Source organism: Brassica oleracea, chromosome C5, assembly GCF_000695525.1.
Source record: "Brassica oleracea var. oleracea cultivar TO1000 chromosome C5, BOL, whole genome shotgun sequence".
In the NCBI taxonomy this organism is placed as follows: domain Eukaryota; kingdom Viridiplantae; phylum Streptophyta; class Magnoliopsida; order Brassicales; family Brassicaceae; genus Brassica; species Brassica oleracea.
In genome coordinates this window covers 13935747-13945367 of record NC_027752.1, presented here as the reverse complement: position 1 = coordinate 13945367, position 9621 = coordinate 13935747, and the positions used below count along the sequence as shown (strand labels likewise).

The window sequence follows — 9621 nt, the reverse complement described above, 5'->3', positions numbered from 1 at the left end:
TTCCATACTTTCCATATTTTTCTTTCTTTGAGCGATTTAGTTTTTTTTACAGGTATCTGTGTTGAATCTCTGGAGAACCTTCCGGGATCCGGATTATCAACATCATCTTCAGGGAAAAAAAAGAGTCTGCAAATCAGCGTCACAATTTCCATTCGATTTATATACATGTCTTTACTGACTATCTAAATGAACTACCTCAGTTTCTGATTATAAATGGTGAGCTCTCTGTGACGACCAAAAAATGATCACACGCTACTCTTTTTAAAAACATTCTTTATAGTTTTTGGTATAGTCTTCCCATCAGTCATGACTCTAAAAAAAATGATGTTAAATAAACTTTTGAAGTAAAGTTCTGAGCATGTGGGGTTCAGTTTCAGGTCTCGGAGACTGCATGAGATAGAATTAATGTGGGTGTGCTCCGATTCTAGAATAGCTGTTGAGAAGAAGAAGAAGAAAAAAGCCACCAGAGATGCAGAAATATTGCATCATTTTCATTATTGCGGAAAAGTTTCATCAGAGATGTAAATGTGGATTCATCATGTCTCGAGTTGAATCCTTGAAGGCTATTGGGGGTTTGTTCCAGACGGTGATGGTGATAGATAATTCACTGTAGAACCTTGGATTCTGGCCATAAAATACCTCAGACTCAGACTTACCTGAAAATGTTAAACTCTTCCTTTTTTAAAAAAATCTGGTTAAACTGTTTTGCTTCATAGGTGATAGTTGTGACAACACATTAAGGTGGTCCTAAAGAGTTCTATGGAACCAAAGTCACTGGATCTAGAAGTAGCAACATTTTAAGCTATTACTAAAAAACTCAATATATGATATACGCCGCTAATTTCTTTTTATTGTATTGTAGCTTCCCTTGAGACTAATCAGAAGAATCTTTGGATTTTGTTAAAAAGAAAAATTGTATTTGCAGGAAATTTGGCTCCAACCAGTTTAGAGGAAATATGGCACCCTAGCTTCTACACTGGTAACCTCGAAGATTTATAAGTTGGAAATATGAGTTTCTTTTTCTGGATATACAGAGGGAGAATGCGCATCTTTTATTAGAGTTAAAGATTTATAAATTCGTAAATGTCCAGATGACAATGATACATTTTTTTCAAAAGCTTTATGAACACTTGAACTGAACCAAAATCTTTTTGGTATGAAGCTTCCCTGTTCAAACGACTAAGCTAATTACATATCATCGAGTGAAGACAAACACAGAGAATCAGAGAGAGAACAATAAAGAAAGATGGGGGAAGAGGAGAGATCAGGAGATGGAAGAAAATTTTGGAAAAGTTGATGATGGTGCCCGCTTCATCCTTGAATGTAAAGGTACCTGTGTTTTATACAAATTAGCAATAGATCCGTGTCTGTTATGTGGATCCACTTGACAACATCAATAATGGCGCCACCGCTACTAAGACTACGTACGCTTTCAAGTTCTGAGGATGGGCTGCCTGTATATCGTGTTTGGTGGGAGAATTAGCTGTCACGTTTTACTCATACAGCTTCTCTCCCTACGTTTTATTCAGTGGAAAGCACATGGAAATTGATCCCTTGAATGTTCCCCTTTTTGTGCTTACAGATTCAATAGTTCTTTTTAATGGTTTTGGTATATCATCCGTTGTTTTCATGCGAGCTCCATCTTTCTTCTTCTAACTGATGGGGCTATGGCTGTCGAAAGTAGCGTGACTAGGTAACTCTGAAAGTTATAAACGTATAACTTACAACTTGCAAGCATGGTGGCTACAAAAAAAGGGTCGACAAAAAAACTTACAAGAGGAAGAACCAGCTGTAGAAGATGATAAAAGGCTAACAGGCAATAGGCTGAGAACGGAAACTCAGTTATCGAGAATTTGTGTTGTTATAAGTTTTGTGGGAAACTGTATAGAAAATTTAGGTAGGGACTCTCTCTCAAAATCTTTGTATGTATAATATTGTTATTCGTTTGATCTTTTAATATTTCTTCGATTTGAGTTATCAATTAGATGTGTTTCTTGGTGACCGAACATGTTTTTGAGAGACCTAATTAAAGCATTAGCGAACCCCCCCCCTCCTATTGAGATATGGGTGTATCTGCTCTGAGTGTTTCATATGCTAACTCAAATCTAAAGTTTACTAAACTTTGATTAATTGGTCAATTGTATGTTCTAATGTACATATTTTAACTAATTGATAAAGCACAAATAGTTATATAATATATTTATTTATGTATAATATATCTATATTTGTATTTGTGATTAAAGTTGTTTATATTTTTTTGAAAACAATATTTCATGTGAATAGTAAATATCAATTTTAAAATAAAAAAATTAATTTAAACACATACTATTTAAAATTAAAAAACAAAAAAAAGTAAAATACTAACCAAACCATTAAAGAACTACATTGATTCTATTAGAAAATACCATCAAATCAAAAGAGAATACTAAACATTTTGTCTAAACTTACGTCAAAACATCAAAATAGTATATGTAAAAATAAATAGGTGAATAATATCAATATATATCAACTAATAAAAGTTAAAATAAAATCTATCGGTTTATTTATTTATATATAAATTATTGGTATTAGATATAAATAATTACACATTTATAATATAGATTACACAAGATTATAAAATAAACTAAAACAATGGATAAACAATCTATATAAATATAAAGTTGAAGATGGTTTTTACATTTTATGTCGATAAAAGATATTTAGAAGACAAGGTTTATAAGATATAAAAAGTAAAATTTTTAAATAAATTCGGGAAACAAATTATTTAAAATTTATAACAAAAATGAAAAAAACAATATAATTAAACATAAATATATTATATAAATCTGTAATCCGCGCGTAGCGCGGCCAAAATCTCTAGTAACAATAATAAAAGTACATTAAAGCGTAGTCTGTGTTTGTATTGGTGGGTGGGTATGTGAAAGAGTGATGTTTTCAGCCTTATATATTTTCAGGGTTAAAGTCCTTATGATCGTTATTTCTCTGAGAACAATGATATTTATTCAGATATGTATATCGGGCGTTACAAAGGTTTATTTATTTACGAAACAACCACAAGAACCTCACAAAAGATGTATTTTTTGGATGCTATTATATTTTCAAAATATTATGCTGAGTCGCTTTATATTTTTCATTGATACTAGGGCAGGTCCGCGCGTAGCGCGGATTTGTACACTTCAATTGGCTATCTTTATTATTATTTTTTATTATTATTATATATATATATATAGTATTTAATTTTGTTTAGTGTACTTTCTTGTGCTTATTATATATTTTTTATAATCATAATAAGTATACCTAATTTATATATTCATTGTTTTAAATAAAACTAAATGGTATTTTTTTTATTTAAAAAACAATTTTCATACAAAAAATTAAAACAATTTTCGTAAAAAAATGTTGTATGAGTTAAATACACTAAAACTTCTACAAAATTATTATTATTTAATAAATTTTTTTTTATTATAAACGGAATAATATTTGACAATCTAACTATAGTTAAAATATTATTCTTGATTAAAACCAGTGTAAAAAGATAATCTAGATATTTTTAATTTATTTTACTTTTACCACTAAATACTATTTAATTTTACAATTACTATCTTTTATCTTTTGTAATGTTTATATACGTTCTAACATAATGTTTTTTCTTATATTCTTGATTACAATATTAAGGATTAATGCATCTATTTAATTGTTTAGGGGAATTTAAAATATATTTTCGGTCCAAAATTATGATCCAAAACCATTATTTTCATATTTTGTCATTTTTAGTAAAAACATTTACTGTTTTGAATTTATATCACATTCTAATTCGATATAACTTCATTGATTTTTATTTCCGTAAAATTTCAGTCATTATTAGTTTTTTTTTTCTTACTTCTAATTAACTTTAGTTTTTATTGTTTTTGTTAAACTTCATACATTATTTTGATTTTTAAACTTTTTTTAATTTTTTGTGAACATAAATGAAAACGTTGTTGACATGTTGTTGTTTAATGTGGTATTAGTTTGTCTTCTCTTATGGTTTCCTCATATTTGGTACTCTTTTTGTGAGGACTCAACCTTGGACAACACTTGGTTCAAAACATATAGGATTTACATGATAAATTGCGAGATAATTTTTTCTTTAAAAAAGACATTTAGTTACCAAATGAAGTTAATTAAGTAGATAACTAATGTTGCACCCAAAAAAAAAAACATTTTCTTAGTTCATGATGCATGCTGCTCAACAGGATTACTTACGAAGGATGAGTTGTTTTGGTTCACAGATTGTTAAAATGTTAATGTCAGCGTTCATTATAGAACAGTCGATTAGTCACAAAAAAAAAGAGAACAGTCGATGGTTAGAGGGGTTCAAGTCATGGTTTAGTTGCGAAGAGCTGCAATGGTCAAGTTCAAAAAAGAAATGGATGCGCTGAACTGAATCTCAATCAATTAAGATCAATGTGTAAGAATCTCTACTCCAGATAGTGGTGACTATTTACATTAGACTTGTTTTTAATGTGAATACACTGATTTGAGAAGAACTTGATAAGTACTGGACATAGAGTATACATCACGCAAATGTTTGTTATCTCCTCACTCCATTTCAGAATCTCTATAGCTAAATTGAGAGGTGATGTTCGGGTGCACGCTCTTGCATGAAGAAACTTGAACTTAACTGGCATGTAATTGAATGCAAGCTGACCCAAAGTGGAGTGACCACTGTTGAAACTTGAAACGGTAACGACTGATCACGTGATTATAGGTCTTGGAACTCAAATGACTTCAGAAGTGTTACATCCCTTCCGCCATATGGAAACTTTTTGAATTCTGAGAATGAGAGATTCTTATCACATAGGGTTTTCAATATGCTACTACATAGATAAAAAGAGAGTGGAATTTAAAAATATAATAGTGAAAATATTTATACCTTGGAGAAAGATTAAACTTGGGAAGCCTGACGATGGAACTATAGAAGACCTCTCAGACATTATAGAGTTCAATTGCGATGAACCTTCAAATTAGCATATTTGTTGTGTGCTTAAAACTATATGAATCATATTTTAAATTGCAACGGAAACCATATATTTAAATATATACCTGAGAGCAGATTTCTTTCCTTCAGACACCAAAGAGCACAGTGTATAGTACTTATAAACAGAGAAGCATATTCGACGAGTTTGAGCTGTAGCGTAAGGCTTAATGATAACAAAAATCATTGAAAAAGTTAAGCTAGTACCTCTCTTTTGGAGTAAACCAAAGTGATTCAGTTGAAACCTGCAGTGAGCATCAATGCTTAGCCACCTGATCAAAAATCATCAACGCTTAGCCACCTGATCATGGAAACAAAACAAACTAATACCAGAGGGAAGCATAATAGATAGATGGAACATTTATGGCGTATCTCCTCGATAATGGGAACGTCTATTTCACAACTTTGTACTTTGGTGAACACATGCTAAACAAAAGAAGGGGTTGGACAGTAGTTTTTTTCACATACGTGGGCACAAAGGTTCATATTGTTAAAAAAAGGTTTTCAGCTCTAAGATAAAAAATTGTTACGTAGTAATGTAAGAACCTACCTGGGAAGTATGGTCCTCATCGTCCGAGTCCTCCACACCTGTAACCAATAGCAGTTAACATAAAGCCCCAAACTAATTCTGGAACACTAATTAAGGTGTTTGAGTGGAAGCCATAAGTGTACTCAAGGATAAGGCATATAATATATATGCTATTTCCATTTCTCTCAGCTTCCTGAAGAGCTAGAATAAGCAACTTCTTTGGTGTCAGTGTTTCTACCATCATATTTTCGTTCGTGAAAATTTTCATTGTGTTTCTTGCAATACGAACACATCAACCTAACCTTAAAATTTTCAGTGAAAGTGTTAAAACCTCCGGAAAATTGATCCAAAGTCGAAGAAACAATGGAACATTTCTCAGAGAGGAGGTGATGCTTACTTGTTTCCTGAAGAAGAAGCAACTTTGCTTATCCCTTGCAACTTCTTCAGTAAGTTTAATTGCCAAATAGACAGAACATGAATGAGACCTGAGGAAAGAAAAACAAACTAACAATTATAGAATACTAGGGGTGGCCCGCCCTACGGACGAGAAGTTTACATTAAAATTATTTTATATTAAAATATATTTAATTTTATAAAACATTTGAAAAATACTTTAAACTGAATATAATAAATATATTTTTCTAATTAAATAATATATATTATTTTGTTAACATTTGACCCTTTTAATTTATAATCGTGTTTGTTATCAACTATATTTTCATAATTCATTTCAGTTATCATCACTGGAGCTCCCACTTTTAGACATTGTATAAACTACATATTTTTTAGTGGACAGTTAATTAGTTTGTTTATTGATATTTAGCCTAATTTTTTATCTGTCCGGTCAAGAAAGAGTGCCAAAGTATCGTTGCTACCGAGCTAGATCAGTATCAAAAAGGTGTGTCATGTATGCAAAGAGAGGTGGTGGTCAAGCTTGGATGCCACCGTGAATCCTCAGTGAATATGGAGAATCTGCAACGCTTGTTAAAGTTTCAACAGTCAGATCAGATGACCCGGTTTTAGTTACAGTTTGTGAGGTAGTGGAAAGTGATAAATCTAATCATTTGTAAACTGCAGGAGTTAGGTAAACTAACGGTGTTTATTTATTCAAATATTCTCTTAGTGTTACAATACAAACAAATCTTTGTTTTGTCCTTTACGTCTCATTAGGAAATGCCTATGCTAGTGTACATCATGGTGAAGTATGTAGCGATTGCATGTGGAGACGCTGAAGTATTTATAAAGATTGCGCAGTGACTTACAAAGAGAAGATATGGGATCATGTTGCTGGAGTTGTGATTGTAGAAGAAGCTGGTGGTGTAGAGAGTGATACAGGCGTGAGAAAGTTCTATTTCACAAAAGGAGCTTATTTGGAAAGTGGAACGTCTTGACGGAAGAATCATAGCATATCTTTAAAATACAATATTTATCAAAAATCTTAAAGTACATTAATTTTATTCCAAAAGAATGATTGTGGAGATCGTAGGAAATGGTTAAATTGCCATGGAAATTGTGATTAATAATTAAAAAAATTAGTTTGCTTTCTGGTTGCTTATTTCTCAGCATATGATTCATGTGAATTGTCTTCTTTAAGTGGGAGATCCATAATAATGTTTAAACATCTTGTAGTTATTTACAACCAGATCATATAGTCTCTTAGTATAAAATTCTAAACTAATACTGACCAAGAGTTAATTAAAGAAATTCAGTTTATCTCATGTTTGTTAAAAATCACATAAGCAAGCACTTTCTTGATTCAGTTTTACTATGCTTATTTTGAAAAAAAAAACAAAGCCTCTTCAATCGTTGGTAAGTATAGTTGCGAATTTTAATTTTCAAGTGAAGATATGAATTTTTCAATACGAAGATGAGGTGAACTTTTTAACCATATTTTCTTGATGGGTACGAAAATGTTTTAAACAGCCAAATTCAAAACACTGACACAAAAGACATCAAACTGGAACATATTGATGCTACAAATTTTTGGAATTAAATAAAAAAAAGGATTAGAGTAACTGTGAAAATATAAAACAATATCATGGACTCCCAGGCTCTAAAGTTCAACCATGGTGTGCCTTCTTTGTAGAGTGTCCAACCTGGGGAGTGAACTCAGTACATATGGATTCAGCTCAGACAGTGGTATTGACTCAATCTTCTTAACACCTCCATGTTGACGAACCGTAGTCAGTCCGGCATCAGCCTGAGTAAAGTAAAGCGTAAGGTGAGTGAAAAGTTTCAAATTGACAAAACTACTCTATCTCTTAATTAGCCAAACAACATATATGAGAGTAGTTGGACAGACCTTTGAAGCGGATGGTAGTATTAATACCCTCAGTTTTATGTGTATCTTCATTGTATGTCGTTTCAATTTTGTCTAGTCAGTAATCGGTACATCAAACCTCTACAATCAAACAAAATACCAACAAACTAAGCATATTTTAGAAGTCTAAGCCATTCATCCATCTATTAGTGAAAATTTGATTTAAATATTGATTGCAGAGCATAGACCCAATAGTACCTTCAAGGGAGCAAAATGGTCTAGCTCCAGAAGCAGAGCCAGCAGTTGCACTATCTTGCGACATAGCAGCACTCCTCGTCCAACGAACAAAGCTGCAAGAAAATTTGCAAAAAAAAAGCTTTCATATTTACATGCAAGAGAAGCTTAATTCTCTCTACTAAACTCTTATCAAACGGATAATAACATCAAATACACCTAGAAACTCTAACGTATTCCCCAAAAAAAAAACAATCAGGGAACACAATTTCATTTCTCTCTCGACTCATTCAACCACAAGAGTAAGAACATAATCTGAAAGCATATCAAACCCCAATTATTGAAAATCCCTTCTATGCAAACCATTACCTCCTGTGACGTCCGTACAGATTGTGAGTGGCTAGAACCTGGAAGTGTCGCAGAAAAACATGAGAGGCAATGGTAGATATGTATTTGAATTTTGACAGTCAAAAGCTTTGGTTGCTCCTTGTTACATCACACAGACTTAGGTCAGAGAGCCTGCCTTCCTTCAGGATGTTCCCGAAAGTATGAGCCGATGAAAATTGATTGAGGCATGGATGAAAACGGACTGTAACCCACTTGAACATAACACGTAATCAGCTTATTTCGCAAGGATGCATGTTATTAAAGCGAAATCAATACCAAGGGTTGTTACCTTCTCATCGACCAGTACCACATCAACGGCCGCAACTCTCCACCTTTCTTAAAGTTTCGAGCTTCCTAGAAACAAAGAAGCCTCGTGATAACACTCTAACTGCAGCGGCCAGCCTTTAGCTCAGAGAAGTGGGCCGTCGAGTTGCCATTGTCGTGGATAAGATAAAACGATTAAGGGTTTTCTGATTTAGAAGGTAAAGATTGTCCAAGAGCGATGATAAAAATGTTGTTAATAAGCAATGAAGCAGACGTAGTGGGGATTGAGGATTGAATGCCATAACTACAACCGTTTTGCAAAAGGAACTTTGTGGGGGAGGTGAAGGGAAACGCAGAATCGAGAAGGGGAAGGGAATCAAATAAAATATAAGACACATATGAATACCAGACTAATAGCCCATAAAACTACAAATAAGAGCCCAAATAATATCCAGTCTGCGAGGTCCAAAAGCCCACATCACAAACGAAGCCCAAAGCCATTTGCGTGAAATTCACTTACGTAAAAAGCAACGGAAAGTAAAGCACGGGCACGTTAAAGCAGAACGTGTGAGACACACTGCCTACCTACCGAGTCGACACGTGGCGCAAAACCCCCCATCCTCCTTGCTGACGTGGACAGCCTGAAAAGGCAGATAGTTCAACTTTATTTATAAAGATGTGTTGTGGAAGTATCGAAGCGAAAAGAAGGATAAAAAAATATGTTGGCGGCATCTGTTGAGCCAAATCTTTCTCTTCCCCTGAACAGAGATATAAAAAATAATGATAATTTTTTTCTAGTAAGCTAAACCTATGAAATTGATGTAATACCTGCAATGTGAAGATTGAATTCAGCTATCATCCCCTTAAACTTGGTATCATTTGGTGTTGCTTTAGCGGTAGAATATTCTTCTAGCTTCAGTACTGCAAATA

General features: G+C 33.0%; 2 long non-coding RNA genes across 3 annotated transcripts; both read right to left on the bottom strand.

The window, feature by feature from the left end:
• Positions 1-4423: 4423 nt before the first annotated feature.
• LOC106293975 lies at positions 4424-5142 on the bottom strand. Its single transcript, XR_001260700.1, has 2 exons — positions 5086-5142; positions 4424-4999 (listed from the first exon to the last, which is right to left on the bottom strand). It is a non-coding gene; the product is annotated as an uncharacterized LOC106293975 (long non-coding RNA).
• Positions 5143-7439: 2297 nt separating this feature from the next.
• On the bottom strand, positions 7440-9053 carry LOC106293558. 2 transcript variants are annotated; one of them, XR_001260540.1, is made up of 5 exons: positions 8717-9053; positions 8410-8639; positions 8065-8156; positions 7849-7947; positions 7440-7746 (listed from the first exon to the last, which is right to left on the bottom strand). It is a non-coding gene; the product is annotated as an uncharacterized LOC106293558 (long non-coding RNA). The 2 variants fall into 2 exon arrangements; XR_001260539.1 differs by having other exon boundaries at positions 8410-8629.
• Between the last annotated feature and the right edge of the window lie 568 nt (positions 9054-9621).